General features: G+C 39.1%; 1 long non-coding RNA gene across 1 annotated transcript; it reads right to left on the bottom strand.

Moving 5' to 3' along the window:
• Positions 1–201: 201 nt before the first annotated feature.
• LOC141427749 (uncharacterized) lies at positions 202–825 on the bottom strand. The gene is made up of 2 exons (XR_012451354.1): positions 763–825; positions 202–367 (listed from the first exon to the last, which is right to left on the bottom strand). It is a non-coding gene; the product is annotated as an uncharacterized lncRNA (long non-coding RNA).
• Positions 826–20,333: the final 19,508 nt, after the last annotated feature.

Below are 20,333 nucleotides of genomic sequence, written 5' to 3' on the forward strand. Positions count from 1 at the left end.
TACATACCTACATACACAGGCCTCCTCTCACAATGAGGGCTTGGGCGTTATTTTCAACGCAGGCCCAGTGTGAATTGAAATATAGCACACACCATTAATTATATAGCAGGTGTGTGTACGTTTCTTCACGATATTTTCCTTCAACGAAAAAAACGTGAAAATATGAAATTAGACTTGTTTAACAACAAATAAAAAAGTCCATCACTAAGTCAGTTTTTATTTATTTATTTACATCAGTCAATTAAATTAGCCCACATACAACCACTGCTGAGTGCCTCTTGCATTTTCACGCCACTTTTCCAGTCTTGTGCCAGTCTCGTACACAGCTTACCAGCTGACAATGTATGTTATGACAGTGTTTTTCACTCTGTAATTAAATATTTTATTATGAAAATAAAACATATTTTGAAGAAGCATATTTTGTCAAATGAACTTTTCTCTGAACTCCAAAATTACCGAGATATGAGGCTCAAAAGTTAGTCCGCTACAAAGGGGCTGGGGACTTGGAAAAAAAACAGTAAAAAATGTGTCCTAAACACCTACGGTCATGGAAACTGAGACTTTAGGCCTCCCCCATATTTTCCCGTGTTGCCAATACTCGCCACGTTTGATAAGCGGGTTGGCGAGCGTAGTAAGTATATGATGTGGGGTTGCTTGGAAAACGCTGCTGCCCATCTTCTGATATTATCCCTCAGCCGATTCCTACGGTACCCACGGGGGTGGTGGAAGTTGTATGTTGTACTCAGCCTCTACTGTACTTACTTTTTAATTTCCTTATATTGCGTCTTTTTCGAGACCAGAGTATTGATGATTTATGTATTTTTTCGCAAAGTTCGTGGCTTCATAGTTTCCAATGTGAATTATAATTCAGTTCAATACTTGAAAATATAACTGCATTCACATTATAGATTATAGATAATGATAACCGCCAGTTTCGAGGACAAATTACGATAATTTAATTTAGGAAAAAATTACTCCATTAGTTTACAATGTCATGACAACCTATGACAACAAACGAACAAAAAATTATGACTTGACGAATTTGACATTTGACTTGATGTTTTTTTATTTTTATTTTATGGAAAAAGCCACAAGCCATGCAGCCTTTATCTGATTTTATCACTACTAATTTTTAATCCGTTAATGCAATTTTCCGTACTTATTTGTTACTACGTTAATGTTATGTAATTTTCTTCCTAATTTCTGTCGGAAACCCAAAGAATTGGCAATACATTTGTTCGTTGCACTTCAGTCTTTTGACTGACGGACTTTGTACCTATGGCCAGCAAAAATATTTAAAAAAAGTTAAACGAGCTTCAAAATGGTAATTATGTGATTTTGATCAGACAAATCAAACGCAATAAAGACATTTTTGATTTTTGATTTTGATTTTCGAAATCTGGCAACGTCGCTTAGCATCGAATTGTCAAGCGAGTTGACAACGTAGCTGAAACACACACTACTACCGAGCCGTAGGCGTACGATACTGTCGCCGTCCACTCACATATTGACAAAAAATAACTAAAATAATCATCTAGATTAAGCTATTAATCAAAAGCTTTCTTTAGGTAAATAAAAAATGCCTCAAATAAAGAACAAAATAAAAGTCAACAGATGTGATTTTAATTTCAAATTATTCTTTCAAGCGCACATGATTGTGTTAATACATTAGTATGGAAATCGTTCCACCTTAAGCGGACAAATCACTAGTTTTACCACGGTTTGTCCTTTTAAAAAAAACAAATGTTTATTTATTGATGTTGCTATAAAAACTTTTAAGATGACTTTTACACTTGATGCGTTGCGTACGTTACGAGCAAGCGAGTTCAATTTTAACCATGTATGTTACTGTAAACACACGTGTTACCCGTTGCAATGTAACACCGCAATATCGTTACATTAAACAAAATTAGTTTAAATCCAGTTGAAATTTATTCCGTCTGCGTTATCGATATGCAAATTTATGTGAGCGCTCGAAATGAATTATTATACGGAAGATTATCCGGCCGATAGAGACCGCCCTTGGCGATGTACGTTACATCTATATGTGCTGGGACTGTCATTGGGAAATATTAAATGGTCGTTCGGTAAGCGCTCGATCTACTACTTATTATAATGTGTAAATGTGTAATGTTGTGCATCGGTGGGCACCATAAAGTAACAACCTGATTCCCCAAAGTTGTAATTTTATTGCATGATGCCAGTGAAGACAATTATGACAAAGCTTGAGCACGCATTCTCTTGGAGGCCAACAGTCAAGGAGCACGTCTCAGAGCCATAGGTTGTCATTGATAACACCCACTGGTCGAAGACTAGTGTTCACTTGAGGCGATGAGCAATATTGCAGAGAACTTTCGCTGGATGGACTCGATGGACTGACTGACTGACTGACTTCTCAATTCGAGTTTTTTTTTGTATTGTTTGTTATGCGTTGAATTTCAAAATTATTTTTTAGTTCTAAAGAACATACTTCCGAGGTGGTCCCATTGACACCAAATCAGGATCTGATGATGGAATCCTAAAGAATAAATAAATAAATAAAAATCTATACCGTAGCCCTCATCGAGAAACTTTCGGCATTCCATTGGAACTAACCGCTCACCCGGACAAGAGATATCGTTATTAAGCAATCAAATTAAGATAAGAATAATCTTTAGTAGATAGTTATGTATAGCAGAGAAGCATCTGTGCTCGTATTATTACAATTGAATTTGCCGCGTTTTTGCAGGTTCATCTTTCATTAGCCAGACTCTAGCATGCTAGTAACGAGCATGTGTAAGGCGGCCCTAAACTAACACTCCCGTTGTTAAGGGAGTGTGGCTCTTGAAGTATATAGGTACTCTCGGCAACCATTGGTCTGGAAACACAGTGCGCTAACCAGACCGTGAGAAGCGTTTGAAATTACGATCTCAAGCATTATCTACAAAAGGCTCCATCAAAAACAAATTTCCTTTTGGCTGTTAAAATTATTGAAAATATATTACAGTACGTTAAGCTTCTGAATGGTTTACTGAGCGCGTCAGAAACTGATGATTACTATTATGATAAATACACCTAATTCCGAAAGTTTGTAAGTACAAGTGTGTATGTGTGTGCGTGAGTGCATGCATGTACTTTCACGCTAAAATATGAACGCATTTGGATGAAATTTGGTATGGAGGTGGACTTTCATAATACGTAGGCTACTTTTTATCCCGATACCTAGTCCAACGGGTTTAATTTTATTTTCACTTCTCATGCTCTTAAAATGTTACTTTAGTCTCTGCATTTGAATTTTAAACAGATGACCATTACTCGTATTGAGCGTATGTTGTAAAAAAGTAATATTGTAATTTTGTATAGAACGTCATTTTTAGGGTTCCGCAGGTAAAATGGCAAAAACGGAACCCTTATAGTTTCGCCATGTCTGTCTGTCTGTCCGTCCGCGGCTTTGCTCAGGGACTATCAATGCTAGAAAGCTGTAATTTTGCACAAATATAACTATGCCGACAAAATGGTAAAATAAAAAAATAAAAAAAATATATTTTTCTCGCATTCAAAATGAAAAGTAGAGTGCGAGACTAAACAATCATACTGACTATAGCCACCCTTGCTTTGCTCGGGTGGATAAACATCTCGTGTCATTATGGCTTGTTTTAGTCCCTCGTTGAAGCAATCTACTATTATGCCAAACGAAATTATAACTTAGTAGGATAAAATTATTACAAATGAATGATGTTAAACACGGCATAAAACGCTATATATACGGTTACGATAATTGTCTTCCCCAATTTGCTTTTCAGACAATACACACGACGTACTGTAATGGCAGATCCACTTGAAGCCCGACGAGGGTTTCCTCACAGCTGCCGGGCTGACGTCTCCATCAACCACTAAGTCTACATCTTGTAATTAGCTCATCACGTCACATTGACGGGGTAGTTACGTAAATATACAGTCAGTGCCCTTAGTGTAAGTTTTCGGTTACAAAATACGTCTCTATATGGAAACACGAACATCGCAAACGTTCCGCTAGAGGCGCTGTTCGTGTTTGCATACAAATTGAGATTTTAACGCGAACGCGATCGAGATTCGAGACGTACCTTCGATCGCGTTCGCGTTAAAATCTCAATTTATATGGAAACACGAACAGCGCCTCTTGCGGAACGTTTGCGATTCGTGCGTGCGTGCGTGCGTGCGTGTGTGTGTGTGTGTGTGTGGTTGGACAATTTGGGTGAAGTTATGCTCACAAGTTTAAATGAAAAAAAAAAAAACAGATAATAGGTCAGTGGCGTAGCGTGCCCTGGCGGGGCCCCGTATAAAAAATTGTTTGGGGCCCTTATGAAGGGTAAAGATTTCCCACAAAAGGAAATAAAATGTTTTGCATAAAATTAAATTAAATATTTACTCATCATAATTATCTATCTGTTTGCTTTTTTTGACTTTTGTCATAACTGAAATAAATAAAAAATTGGGAAGTTTTTATTATTTTTTGCTTAGGTACGCACGTATCTGTAATAGGTACTTCTGTACTTATCATAGATTACAGAAAAACCTGTAAGAAATTCTGTTTCTGATTCTGACTTGTCTAGTTTCTAACCCCCGACACTAAAAGAGGGGTGTTATAGGTAGTTAGACGCCAATGTTTGTCTGTCTGTCTGGACCGATTCGACGCGCTTTTTTACGTGAAAGCGAGTTTCGGTGGTTCTTAGCTATGGTTGAAAAAAACCAGCAAATTGTTTTTGAGTAATTGAACTTTGTAATGACAATGTCGAGAGTTTTGCAAATTAGCTGAATTGGTTAGCTTAGGTCTTAGGTTAAAGTTTCAAAGTACCCATGCGGCGCCAGGGCGGGGCGCTAGTATAGCCTAAAATTAGACCGTAACATTCCAAAAACCGACAAGCAGTGACGCGTACGTCGTTAATTTACGCTGGATGACCGGACGGTAAACCCATTAACAACTCGGGTGGGCCGATGTGGTCTTAATTGAATTCCTTCCACGGCCCCATTATGGACCCTATCCATGATTAAGACTGAACTGTACATCTAGCACCCGACATGTTTATTTGGAGACCTTGACTGGAAAGAGTGTACATTTTGAAGCTTTATTAAGCTTTTTGGAACTAACCGCTCACCCAGACAAGAGATGTCGCTACTAAGCAATAAAATTATGATTGGTTTTTTGGAGTCTTTTTGTATTTTTATTTCAACTCCAAATTTGTTACTTTTACGGGTATCCCGTGAAACCATATCGAAAATACAAACTGAGACATGGATGCACAGAAAAACCAGAAAAAGAGACCAGCGCTGGGAATCGAACCCAGGTTCTCAGCAATCCGTGCTGCGTGCTATAACCCCTAAACCACCGCTGGACAGGAGTCTAGACACAAATTTCTCCTATGCACACATATCTCAGGTTGCTTTGCAGCACTAGCGACATCTATGTTTCGCTCTCATCGAGAGACGAGAGGTGTCTTATTAGCCATATTTTTTACGTGATGTAGACTAAAATTGACGGCTAATCTCGATTCCCATATTAATGCTGGTGACTGTACATACTTCCCGCGGCACACACATCTTTTTCCTTGGCAGTACGGTTCGCTTTTGTTTGCTCAGATTTCACATGTCATAATGTACCTATCGTTTTCCATCATTGGCCTAAATTTAGTTTGGACTCATAGATTCTCAAATGATGAAACTGCAATGCAAACTTAATTCATTCGTTTAGAAACCCCACCGGACCGTCTTGGATAAACTTGGCTTCGTAAAAAATCTAATTGGAACCGCAACTAGATCACCTTGCGTCTATTCCAGATTTGACACAAATTTTAGTTTTTCTATCGACGTTGCATCTTTCTCTCGCGCACTAAGCTACCTGTAATAGGCTAGAGTAGGATACATCTGGGGTTTGCTCGGCTTCTGCATCATCTAGGCTGTGAATACGAGCTCGGGCAGAGCTGGCAGCCCTCTCAAGCAGCCGTGGAAATCGTGGAATCGACTCAGCTAATGAATGCTAGCTTTGGCACCTAGCCAGGTAACTACCACCTGCTGCATTGTATAAACTCGAATGGTTCTCACGTTGATGACACTTAAAATGCGAATGTTTTTTATATATTTAACAGTTTGCACAATGATCCGTAATATTAAGAAATTGTTAAAAAATCAGGGCTAAAGTGAAGCTGTTTCTAAACCAGTGAATTACATCTTCGGAGGTGAAGGAGAAGGGAGAAAGAGTTTTTTTTTATCTTAACGTGCTGAGTTCGTTCATTTTAATACAAGAGACAAATTGACATTTCAGGTATTATGAGCCCATAGTAATTTAAAAATTAGGGGTATTAGTGAATAAGGTATTATGAGATTTAGTGGTTTTAAGCCCAAAGCAAAAATACTTGTCCAATATCTTCTGATAATCTAAGTGACAGACTAAACAGGATATTTTTTTACCCAGGACACTAACTATCCAATACTTACTTAGTTTTTCGGTGTGAAACAAATGGTAGTGCCCTCCAATATTATGAAGGCTCTGGGTAATTGAGATCCGAAGCCGCAGCCAGGTCTTGGCCGATGGCACGCGACCGGATTGAAGATGTTCACCTAATTCTGAGATGTTCGCTGTGATGCAGTTGTAGTGCGTTGTCTGGCCTCTGTAATAGTTTTATCTGGCCGCTACACCTTAAAATTAACGGGAATTAAAAATACTAACGATGTGATTCGTTGCGTGACTCCGAGCCTCTCCAAAAAACCATTGACTGTTACCAATATTAGACTTAATTAATCAAATTCCCTTCTTACTTTTGTCATTGAAACATGTTGTAAATACTGTATTGCCGCAGTAAGACTTACAACTGCAATTGACCTCAATTACTGTGAAACTTTCCCCGGTCCCTAACGGGCAATTAAATGCCTAAGTAATTGGCGACCACGTCGCAGCGAGTAACTCAAGCATCGTGCGAGAGCAATCATTCCCTATACACAACTCGTCAGCCGCTAATAAGGTCTATTTCATGACTTATGAGTGTTTCATCATGGCAATCTGTATCGATCCGGGTTTTGTCGACATGGACATACCGATCCTGTTTTTCGTGCACACATGTCACGAAGTATCAGCTTGGTATCGTACTGCGATGAAAACTCCTGCTCAAATACCTAAACAACGACCAGATAATTGGTGGACAGAGGCAAACTGACACTGGATTTACCGACATGTCAGTACCGACCCTGTCTTTTGTGTACCCTGAAGATCATAGATACATTTATTCGAACAATAGCGTAAATAATAACTTGTTTTGGTCCTGACGCTTGGCCGGCCGCTCCCGCGACGCACTTGCTTCGCTCGGCTCGTGCATTCTGCCTAATACTACGGGGTGGGGAAAAACGATTGAATTGTCTAATGAAATTGACAAACCATGACGGTTCTAAAAGATAAAAATAGAACTAGAACTAAAATAACTAATTCTAAGGGTAAAAACCTATACCTCTTTACAAATATCTCCCAGATTGGTGCCCTAAGGCTGGCAGCGTTTTCTCATTGTATGGCAATGCCAATACGTTGACCGAGGGAAGAGCCAGCCCTCACCTGTGGAACGAAACATAGGATTTAAATTCAACATGACCTGATTCAAATTTCGGGATCGATTTTGTTAAAAAAAACTCGGTAGAATGATCCGTTATACTAATGCAATATACAAATGGTATCTCCACGTCGTTGAAACATTTATGATTGCCATTACTTGTGGGGCCCACAAAATCGGTTTAAACGAGTCGTTAAAGCGACGCGTTGGACTCATAACACGCAATAACTGTTATCGGTTTATTCTTCTTGGATTTATGGGTGCCTGACACGATAAGCCAGCGGAGTCGGCTTTCGACGGCTTATTCGATGGCGGCCGTGCGCCGGACGATAGGCAAATGTAGTGAATTTAACAGCACGCGGAAATCATTACAGCTTAAATTGCGGCCGAAAATGCTGATCGTATAAACTGCGATAGTTAAAAATTACTTCATTCACTTTGTTTGAGTTTTTTTTTTATTCAACTGGATAGCAAACAAGCAAGTGGGTCTCCTGATGATAAGAGATCACCACCGCCCATAGACACCTGCAACACCAGGGGGATTGCAGATGCGTTGCCAACCTAGAGGCCGAAGATGGGATACCTCAAGTGCCAGTAATTTCACCGGCTGTCGTACTTTCCACGCCGAAACACAATAGTGCAAGCACTGCTGTTTCACGGCAGGATTAGCGAGCAAGATGGTGGTAGCAATCCGGGCGGACCTTGCACAACCTGTGTGTGTTTTGGTCGTTTTGTGTCATACCTTTGGATTTAATTGACTGGATGAGCGCCAAGCGTGAGCGAGGCATCTCCGTTTCAGTTTTGGCAAAAATGCTTTCGTATGGTCGGTTGTTTGTTAGTTCTCCTCTACGGGTTGCGTATTCCTCAACCGATTCACGTGAAATTTTGTGAACAAGTTTGATAACCATGTTAAGGTTTTGTCGATTCATCATGAACAGCCATAGGAAGTTTGCAGTTGGACATAGGCCTCCCCCATAGACCTCCAGTTGCATGGAAGCAGTCTGCATCCACCGTGAACCTGTGGCTTTAACCAGGTCGTACGTCAATCTCGCCGGTGGACGTTTTACGCTGCGTTTGCCGCTTTGCGGTGTCCATTCATAAAATTTTCAGCCTGGACAGCTAGCTGTTCTCCTTACTATATGGCTTGCCCATTACCACTTCAAGGAGCTAATCAGCTTGGCTGAGTCGGTGACCCTCGTTCTTTTACGTGTGTCTCGTATTTTAACCCCCGACGCAAAAAGAGGGGTGTTATAAGTTTGACCGCTATGTGTGTCTGCGTGTGTGTGTCCTCGTTCTTGTACGTATCTCCTCATTTCTCCTCTCTCTTCAGCTCACAGAACCGCTAGTGTTGTTCTAGAGTTGTGTTTTCAACTGTGTACAACTACGTAATCAAAGCACTATTTAGTACCTATCTTTGCCGAGCCTGCTTTGTCATACAAGAACTTGCACTAAGCACCGTGCGGCGATCCGACCACACAACATAATCCCTCTCAACGCCCGATAAAGAGACTATTCTTAAAACGGCGCGTTAAACGTAAAGATAAAAGGAGAACAAAAACGGTGTTTCTTGATAGTACTAGGAATTTGTATGAAATATCTTTCTTTGAAGGTATGAGCTATTTTAGGACGATCTAAATAGTGAAAAAAAATCCTGTGATAGCTGAAAGAATTGCGAATTTCAGGAGTTTGGCAAAAAATAAAATGGTCTGAAATTTGTAGCGTTAGTTCAGCGACTTTTAAAAATAATGGAAAGAATAGAAGTATTTTATTCGCTCTTCGCACATTATAATTATAAAACATAATAAAAATACTTAAAAAATATTAAAAAATAGCAAATTAACATTAAAAAAAAACATTCAAATTAAATACTGTCGTCAATGTACGTCATCCTTAAGCCCAACTCACGTCGCCTGTCACGCTAGAAATAACAAACATTTTGCGTTACATCGCTACTTCGAATAAACTTTAAAGTTAAGGTTGTTGTAAATAAAGCTGATTGTATTTAGTTGTATAGTTGCTTCTTAACTATATTTATAGCGACAAAACTGTGGGCATAAGCTAGTTAGCTGCAGGTATCTAATAAATAAATAAATAATAAATAAATATCACGGGACAATTCACACCAATTGACCTAGTCCCAAAGTAAGCTTAGCAAAGCTTGTGTTATGGGTACTTAGCAACGGATAAATATAATTAATCTAACACTCTTACTTTAGTCGTAGATCATTTTATTTTGTAATTATATCACCAGTTATGATAATAAGTACTTTCGGAAGGATTACAAGCAGGCTTAGCACGTGCGGCCGATGCGAACGTCTGTTTTCGGATTGCAGTACAATTTATCATTTCGCACTCGTCGCAAGGAGCGTGCTAGGCATTGCGATAGCATTTTTATACAATGCGAAGAAAACGAGGGACGTTGACATTATGCCGCAGTGTTGTCTTCAAAAGAAGGAATTATTATGAACGGGAGTGGGCCTATTCTCCATGTCCAAAAAAAATTGTTAGGTACATTATCAGAATACATATCGTCACTACTTTGAAAAAAGCTCGTATCTCAAAATCGATAACTTTTCTGAATGAACTTTATGAACATTATTTCAAGAGTCAATTTTGTTGACGCATTGATTTGAGATACGAGTTTTTTTTTAAAGTAGTGACGATGTATTGGGCAGGTATTTTTTGTTTAGCAATTGACCGATTTTTAATTTCTAGTTCTACTCGCTTCTCGTTCATAGTCGGCCGTGAGACAAGTGCCTTAACTGTCAGAAAATAAATCGATTTAAAAAATCTCCTAATTAACGGGCAGTAATTAATTACTTTCCCAACACACTTTCGAATGACGCGAAAACGTCACGTACTTAATTATCCTAAAATATTAGATCAACGAATTAAAATTCACAGAATGAATTCATCACGTAATTGCGTTAATTTTAATTGACGTAATATAAATCATTTCGTACCCTCCCGAATTATAAATTTGGGGAACGTTCGCGATACTGAATTAAATTACGTATATTTCAAGTTTCTGATTTAAATTTTATTTACGATTGACCTTTGGTTAATAACCGCCTGTTGTATCGTACTCTCTAAAGGGTGATTAAATTGACTGAGGGCCTGCTCTACCTACCTCTGATAAGTTTGTTATAGTTTATGCGACAGATATCGGTATGTTATGCTCTGTTTACTGTATTATGCATTTAGATTTTTGATACAAGCTCGTTGCTTGCTGTATTTTTTGTTGTCATTTTCGAGCCATTTTCGCTCCGACCCATCTTGCTCGCTCGCTTCGCTTGCTCGCTATTTATGTCTTTTTTTCGCCAATGAATGAACTTTGATATTTAGTTTTTCTGACTTTTAAATAGTTTATGATTGCATGTTTATAAAAATAATCATGCTCATACTGTACGGTTGTCTAAGGATTAAAAAAATATATTGTTTAATAGATGAATCCAAATGAATTGAAGAGAAATTGTAGGAACTGAATAATCTAGGAATCGTTTTCAATGTAACGAAATTCGATGAAAAATTTGTCTATAAGACAACTGGCGCCCGAAAATGTTATACTTTCTCAAACAAAGAACATTTTCTTATGCCATTTTATATTTATATCTAGATATACAGCAGGGAACGGTCTACACATGACTCAAATGGCATTATTACAGCGGCCCTCTCCGGGCAGCATTCCGAAGTTCGACAAGGGCCTTTTGATTATCCTAATTCTTCTGTAAGTTGTCGAACAGCAACCCGAGCGTTGTCATTTACAATTGAGATGTTATGGACGATCTCCGATATATTTGCATAGTAGCTGGAAGGGGCGGGGAAGTACAGGAACCGGCCATATTAAACGAATAGGGCAATGGTTGTTGGTATTACTCTATATTCTTGGCAAAGAAAACATAAAATGCAGCTTTCATTTTTAATGCGACAGTAACTCTATCTGTTTGTCTGTTACCTTTCCATGGCGAAGCCGCTGAACCGTAGAAAAAAATTATCCCGGAAAATTGTATAGCTCTTTCGGGACAGCAATGAATGAATTCTGGATGAAGTGGCGGACAAAAGCTTGAGGATCAATTTGCACCAAGATGGATTTTTTTGAAATTCCGAAAGAATAAAGAGCTGGCAACTTTTCATTATATATTTTTATATAACAGATTTACAGCCGCGACGAAATAAAACACTCCAGCCAGAGGTATAGGTAATTATAATGAACTAAATAAATAAATATCATGCGACAATTAACACTAACAAAAGGTAGTCTGTCGTAATTGAAAATACAAACTGAAATACAGATGCACAGAAAAAACAGAAAAATAAGACCATCACTGGGAATCTGTAGTCTGTCGTCTTGTAATAATAAGATTTATCATAGTTTATTTATATGTTGCTGTTTATTCCACTATCTATATTTATTTTAGACTTTTATTATATATACAATATACCTATGTATCTGTAGATGTATTGTATTGTATTGTATTGTAAAACTCTTTATTCTACATAAAAAAACATGAAAATAATAGAACACAGGATAATAAGATGTACAAAGACGAACTAAAAGAAGGAGATGTATTTTTATTGCGTATTAATATCCTGATCAGGTTCTCTCATTCCGAGAGGAGGCCTGTGCCCAGCAGTGGGACGTATATAGGCTGGGATGATCCTGATCAGGTACTGTTGATGCACTACCTGCTGTAAACTAGTCCTTCCTTCTTTCTGTAAAAAAGGTTGCATGGGAGAGATCGCTCTTAAGCGATAAGGCCGTCTATTGTTTACCTTGTAATTTTCTCTCTATTTACATGTTTTCTGTATCGTTTGCTATTTATGGTGTATAACATAGAGTCATGTATTGTATTGTATTAAGCCTAATATAAAAATAAGTAAAGTGTGTGTTATGGGCTATATATAAATATGCTTATTATGAATAAATCTCGATCACTAAAACTCGATAGCAAATATTTGTATTATTCATAAGAATGATCTACCCTGACCGGAGTTTGAATCCGGGACGGTTCCACCAACTAATCGAAAATCGTAATTTCGTAGGCCCTATGTCCTTCCAGTGCAAAAATTTAACCTAATTAATAATCTAATTACCAAACATTGTCTTACGCGGCAAACGCGTGTTTGGTAATTTAGATTGCCTAGATTGTGATTGGTTGGATTAGATGTGCGTCAAACGCAACGCTTAACACAGCGTTTATTGCATAAAACAATAGCTAGAGCTTTAATTAAAATTACTCTCACAACACGAAATAGCCGAAAAGTGTCATACGTGGACCGGCTTCAATAACTAACGGGATCGGCATTTCATTTCCGCGGGCTCCGAACTCAGTCAACTGTGTTTGGGAGATAATGTTTGAATTGCTTGGGACGCGCGTCAACAAGTTCTTGTGAGGGCTGGTGATGGGGAAATCGACTTGTAACAAGGGCGTCGCCAGCCAATGGCTCGGGGGGGGGGTCGAGAGCATATATGGAGCTTCTCACTTGTAAGAAAGGAAGAAAGAAAGAAAGAAAATATTTACGAGCTTGTAGTACGAGCCTTACATCTACGGCGATTGTAATAACTTTGGTTTGGTTGCTTTACATTTGGCAACTTTTTAGACTCTCTGGGGGGGGGGGGGGGCAGCTCTTCTACGACCTCTTTGGCGACGCCCTTGACTTGTATACAATGTCGTTTTTATAGGATAACCGATTATTTTATGACGGCTCGGCTTTTGCTATTAACAGGAGACGCTGCAATGTAAATTTAAAGTTTGGAAAGAAGAAAGTTTTTTAGAGTTCGATAGTGATCTATCTGTCGCAGGGAAATAACCAACACTGAGATTTGAACAAATCTCTACTGGATGTAACTAAATCAGGCAGGATGTTAAAATGACGAATCCATTTTAATATTTGCCCAGAAATAATGAGGCATTTGACTAAATCCCTGAATCTGTATAGTGAAGTGACGAAATTAGCCAGAAAAGAAAACTCGTATTTTCATTTCCTCAGATTTTTTTAGTCAAAAAAAAGTTTAGTTAAGTACAAAAAAAAATTAAAAACAAAACTTCCACTTGCACCAGAGATGAGCTGTGCGAGGATTTGTAAATGAAGGGTTTCTATTGGCTAATGAAAAGCACATCAGTCGCAACACATCATTATTGATGAAAACGCTGTAGAGGTGAGACGTATTTACTGGAATAGGTTTTGAGTGAGTACGCGTTCCCGCCCGCGATTCTTTTAGCGTACGAGTATTTAGGAGTACGGCGGCTGACAACGTTCCGCCAACTTGAAAACTATCATTTATGTACACTTTTTAAATGAAAATTTAATATAAATTGCTGACAATCCTAAGCCTGTATTAAGTATGAAGGGACATAAGTTAAAATTTAAAAAAATATGTAGTATGAAGACTGAACTGTGACGTGGAATTCGGTAGTTCGATATTCGTAAAACTACTAAAGCTATTACGGTGTATACGCAATTACGGGAGCGCATTTACGGGAATCATTATGTTTACGCAATGAGTCAATTGATTTAAGTACTCGTAGATACTCGTTGACCTAGTCTTTGGATCTAGTCTTTTTGTGGAACTCGCAAGACTCAGTCCGCGTTTTGCCTAGTACGTCTCACCTCTAAAACGCTGCTTAAAGGCCATCCCGTAACAAATATTTCTAGCGTTTGTAACCTTTCGTCTTTTCACAATAAAATCCACAAAACCACTGAGCTCGGGAATTGATAAAAAAAATGCAAAATATGAAAGCGTATAACCCTTTTTCATTGGACGGCGTGAGATTGCCCTCATCCTTTCTTTCATAACGCTGTTCCCTGCAGCCTGTGCAATAAGGTGCAGCTGCAGCGACGTGAATGCAGTAGAGGCAAGTTTATTAAAAGCTAGCCTTTGTATGTGGCTTCGCACGCATAACCACATGCAAGCCGGGAGACGAGCTGTCGGTAGGTCTCCAACAAGATGAAAATGAAAATGAAAAGATTTATTCGGGACACACACATATAAATAATAGATACAGAACAAAAACATAATAGTAATAAAGTGAAATAAAATGAAATGAGAATACAAAATACAAAACGACCATTTTAGACGGTCACCGTGTCGTGTCGTGCAACACGGCCCTAAGGCAGCTGTCTCATCGCCGGCGAGGAAACGATTGGCTATCGACTATTTTCTCGCTCAAGAAACGAACAAAAGATATAAGATCCTGTGTGAGTAAAAAAACATATATATAATAGTTGATCGCTGGCGGTTCACACTGCCGGTGAGAACTCGCTCTTACATCTTTTTCGCAGCGACAAGAGCTATAAAACTCGCTGAGCAATAAAACTAGCTTAGCGATACTCGCTCAGCGCTGTTAGCATGGCGGCCGCCCGGCTCGAGCGAGTGGAGCGAGTAATCGCCCGTCGTGCTCGAACACTCGCTTTTTCACTGCTCGCCCACTCATCGTTTCTAGTTACTCGCTCTGCTCGCTTCTCGCTCATCGTCGGCGGTGGACAAGTGCCTACGCGTTACGCTGAACGCAGCCGTTGTGCCCGAGTCGGGCAGCGCCGTCTGGCGGCGAACAGCCGACTCAAATATACAACTAACCAAAGAGATGGAGCGACGACCTGGTTATGATCGCGGTGGATGCGGAAAGCACAAGACCGGTCTGGGTGGAGAGCCTTGGGGGAGGCCTATGTCCAGCAGTGGACGTCTTTCGGCTGACATGATGATGATATGATTCGGTAGTTGAATTACACCACTGGCTTTACTTACGTTGCATAAAATCGAGGGATGTTGACCTCGATGTACTACCGTTTGGATAAAATATACTACCTAAAAAAAAATATAACCTTATGGTCTTACTAGCTTTTGCCCGCGGCTTCGCCCGCGTGGAATTTGGTTATCGCGCGCTGTTCCCTCGGGAACTGTGCATATTCCGGGATAAAAAGTAGCCTATGTCACTCTCTGGCCCATAAACTATCTCTATGCCAAAAATCACGTCGATCCGTCGCTCCGTTTCGACGTGAAAGACGGACAAACATACATACAAACACACTTTCGCATTTATAATATTAGTATGGATGACTGCGTTTCCACCAGAGATGTGCAAGAATTTGTTGCGAGGAATGTGATTTTCATTAACCTATAGAAACGCTTAATTTACCTTCTCTCGCTCCGCTCAGCTGTTTCCACTAGAGATGCGCTGAGCGAGGCGAGGTAATTGAAGCGTTTCTATTGGTTGATGAAAAACACGTTCCTCGCGACACATCCTTGCATATCTGTGGTGCAAACGCAGCATAAGAAAATATGCTAAGAACATACCCAGAACAAAATATGCTTAGAACATACCCCATAAGAGAATATGCTAACTAAAGTGGTGGTGATACTTTGGGAAAGTATTTTACTCGCACACTAGTAATCCGTAGACCTTTTTTAAAATAATTAAAGGAAATCACGTTCTACATCCCCTAACAAATATAATCGCAGGCTTTTCTAACATCCTTACTGGTACTTAAACTGCTCTTGCTGCTTTTGCTCGCTTGACACAAAAAGATTAGAAATCCGACTTTATTACGAAGCGAAGTACCAAAAAAGGACTCATAAAACGTATCTGCTGCGGCCTCTTGAGTTTTACGGCGGCGCGTGACCATTTTAAGCGGCGGCGCACGTCGCCTGCGCTGCGGGTGCGGGTCTAACTTTAACACTTTTTAATCTTTCAGCTGCTTAGCGGCCAGGGCCAGGGCTGCCCGCACAGAATAGTTATTTATGTGGCTGGTGCATAATGCCTAATTATGTATAGCCGCATACATAACTTTATCTACATGCATATCATAAGTTTTCTATAATAAGTTCAGATATGGCCTGAATTTTGACTTCGACTTTGACTGACTTTGACTTTGACTGACTTTGACTTTGACTTTGACTTTGACTTTGACTTTGACTGACTTGACAAGTTTTCTACAATATGTACAGATATGCATTGTTAAACAAAGTATTACCGATACTTTAATGTAAACAAGATGCACTGTACTTTAATGTGAACATTAAGATGCACCCGCAGATACCAGGTTTCTTAATAAAGGCCATTTGATAGTCGTTTCTGAACATATAATAGGGAAGTTATGATATGCATGTAGATAAACAAATATTAAGGGTCTACGCTACGCTAGCTTACGCGGATTGCACAGAGCGTCCGCCTATTGAATAACTTAACCAATATCTCAAAAACGGCTGAACCGGTTTTCATAAAATACATCTAAGAACCATCGCTAGAAAACCTGCTTTCAAATAGAAAACCGCATTCAAATTGGTTCACCCGTTTAAGAGTTACGGTGCCACAGACAGACACACATAGCGATCAAACTCATAGCACCCCTCTTTTTGCTTCGGGGGTTAAAAATCGTATGAGCAGCGCTAATTTCACGCGCCGCCTGTGACAGATTTTACCTGCACTCGCGCCCGCAGGTGTACCGCGCCAGCTAGCGTAGGTCCTAAGAGGTATAGAAATGTTATCGGGCTTGGAGATAACTTCGAGTGGTTTTCTGCTAAGTTTTTACCTTGAAAAATTGCTTAGTTCCCACAGGATAGGACAAATGAACTCTTTACAGTCAAAGTCGCGGATAACAGCAGCTATAGTAGATTATAAATAACAGATTGTGCAACAAGAGCATAAAAAGAACCATTTTACCCGAGACGTTCATATAATAGCCACCCGAGCCGGTACGGCGGTGGTGGATAGACACGTCGAGGGGAAAATGGGTTTAATGCTCGAATTTTACACTCTGCTTTTCACTTCGATTGCGAGGAGATGAAATGACAACAAAGGAAACATCTATTACACGGTACCTTATATTTTTCATGCATTGCTAATAGAATTATAAATATTTAGTTTATTTAATTTTTTTTGATTTATTTGATTGATTTTTAGTTTTATACAACTTCAAAGTTATTAAAAAGTACATAGAAACTTTTTTGTTTGTGGCTCTTAACACCTGATTGTCTTGGTCTTAGACGAAGATTTTACTTTATGCACTAGAGCATAAAAAGTCATTTTATGTCGCCCAGATCCAGCATAAACACGAACTTTACGAGCATTAGAAGTGAAATAGGTATTTTTATCTAGTGATACAGTAAGTTTGTTGTAAGAATATGTAGCAGTAAGAATTTCTTCAGTTCGCTCAGAAAGTATATTTTAAGTTAAAATGTATTAAAGTAAGAGTTTATACAGTATTGTTTTACCATGCAAAGTGACTTTTATAACTATCCTAGCGTTGCGTTTTGCCGGCGGGTGGCAGCCCTAACTGCAGGGATTTATTTTTATAGCCAGAAGAACGATACCTCGGTAAAGATTTTAAAAGATGTTTCATTACTAATTGACGTTGTGTAGTTCGTGGGCATGGAATGGACCGTGGAAGAAGAAGAGGAGGGGGTGCCCCCTCGCTGCAGCAGGGTAACTCAGTCATTACACCTAAGTCTGGTGTGGTAGAGCCTTACTGTAACCGCTTGCTGGCTACAGTACCAATGGGCCGGCTCGACCGGGTTAGTACCACACTCCCACAGAATACCGACGTGAAGTAGTAAGTTTTGCTACTGTGTTCTGTACGGTGAGTGGAAGATCCAGAGGCCCGATTCCCCTCCCCCTCCCCCTTTAACCGCCTTTTTAGGCCGGCAACGCACCCGTAGTCCTAATAATGCTGTACGTTTCCATGGGCGGCGGTGATCACTTACCATCAGGTGACCCGCATGCTCGTTTGCCAGCTATTTGAAATAATAAAAAGACATTACACCCTAAGGCGTTTAGGTAACGCAAAAACGCCCTTCTTTGGGTCGTCGGGTAAAAAATCTCCTTGGATTTTATTTAGAAAAAAGTCAAGCGCAAACACACTATTTGCTTTATAGCACCCTTATTTCTTTTTAATCGTAATTTTCTGTTGTTTCTTTTTATACTCGTATTGTGGTTAAAAGAAATAAAACCTGTTTATACAACCACCGGGTAGTAAATACTTTGTCACGCCAATGTTTTCATCGCGTTTGCGTTTTTACTTCAGTTTATATACCGGGTGTGGCCTGTATACGAGCAAAAAATTAAAACATACATCGTCCTCGTCAAACTGAACAACATTAGTACAGCGACTTTTAAAAATAATGGAGTCTTTGAATTTTCCTTTTTTCATACAAATTAAATATTGCTATCAATGTACGCCATCCTAGAACACAACTGACGTCGCCTGTCACGCTACAAACATCAAGCATTTTGCCTTACATTGCTTCTTCGAATAAACTTAAAAGTGTAATAAAAATTAAAATACTAATTATTTTTAAAAGTCGCTGAACTAATGTTGTTCAGTTTGAGGAGTATGTTCTATGTTGTAATTATTTGCTCATATTACAGGCCACACCCGGTATACGTTATATCCTTATTGCTAACCCGCCTCTATAAGACGACCGGACAGCCAAATTATAGAGAATTTGGACTATAAAGCTTAAGGTCTGGATATGAGTCCAGGGTGGTGCAGATATTATGTATGAAATGCCGGTAGAACCTGTCAGATACTTTTGCAGGCAACGCCAAAGTTCGCATACTCTTCGCAAGTCATACCGTAATTTTTGTCCGACTCATCGTTTGTCATAATTTTTTTTCCCGCTGAAACCTTAAATTTTTAAATCCGTTAGAATAATAACCTAACCATAAAAAAATCTATTAAAATACAAGCTTTTTTTGCTGACAGTACTTTTTGTTGACTGTACTTGCAGTGTCATCCAAACTACATTTGCATACCAAATTTCAAGTCGATGCTATTAACCGTTTAAGAGTTCCGTTATGCGGAGACGATCCTGACTAGACACCAGGAAGTCACTACTAGATTATTTCAAATTTCAAGTCAATCTGACTACTGGAAGTTGGTCAAATTTAACTTGCAAGATTTGATTATGAGTACAAACACAGACAGACAACGGGACAGGTGAAACTAAATAAAAGCTTGTAATATTGGTTAGGTTAAGTTTGTTTTATAACAATTCTGAACAATTATTGGACTCAGAGAAAAAAGAGTTATGACAAACGATCGTTCTGACAAACATTACATTCGGACTTCCAATAAGTATGCGAGCCGATCATGGACCGCTCCTTTGCAATATCCCCAATGTTCCATTATAAAATTGTGTACGATTTGTGGCTAGTCTAAATTGTCGACAACTATTATAAACGACACCGACTTTAAGAAATAGGGCCATTTTTTATTTTTAAAAGTCAATATTGATTTTAGTAGGTAAAAAAAAACGCCGCCAAAAAAGACAACTAAAAAGTAAAAAATAATTATGCACTACCTAGCTGTTGCCCGCGACTTCATCTGCGAAGAATTCGTTTATCCCTATCCCGCGGGGACTATGCTGATTTCCCGCAAAATTAGCCTAAGTTAATTTAGTATAAGTACCTAGTAATATTTTTTTTATCTAAGCGAGGACGGTGTCGGGGGACCGCTAAGGTTAGAAGGAAACTAAAGTACATATGTTGTATTTTTTAAAGTATTAACCTTAGCGGTCTAAGAACCATCGCTAGAAAACCTGCTTTCAAATAAAGAAAAACGCATTCAAATCGGTCCACTCGTTTAAGAGCTACGATGCCACAGACAGACACACATAGCGGTCAAAATTATAACACCCCATTTTTGCGTCGGGGGTTAAATTAAATACACCTAATTAATAAGTTCCAACTTCAGACAGACGTACTCATTTACAATACAAGACATGTCTCACCGCGGCCTATTACAGTGACGAATGTTGGAGCGTCTCTGAAACGCGACAACTAA

The sequence above is a fragment of the Choristoneura fumiferana genome, chromosome 5 (assembly GCF_025370935.1).
Source record: "Choristoneura fumiferana chromosome 5, NRCan_CFum_1, whole genome shotgun sequence".
Taxonomy (NCBI): Eukaryota; Metazoa; Arthropoda; class Insecta; order Lepidoptera; family Tortricidae; genus Choristoneura; species Choristoneura fumiferana.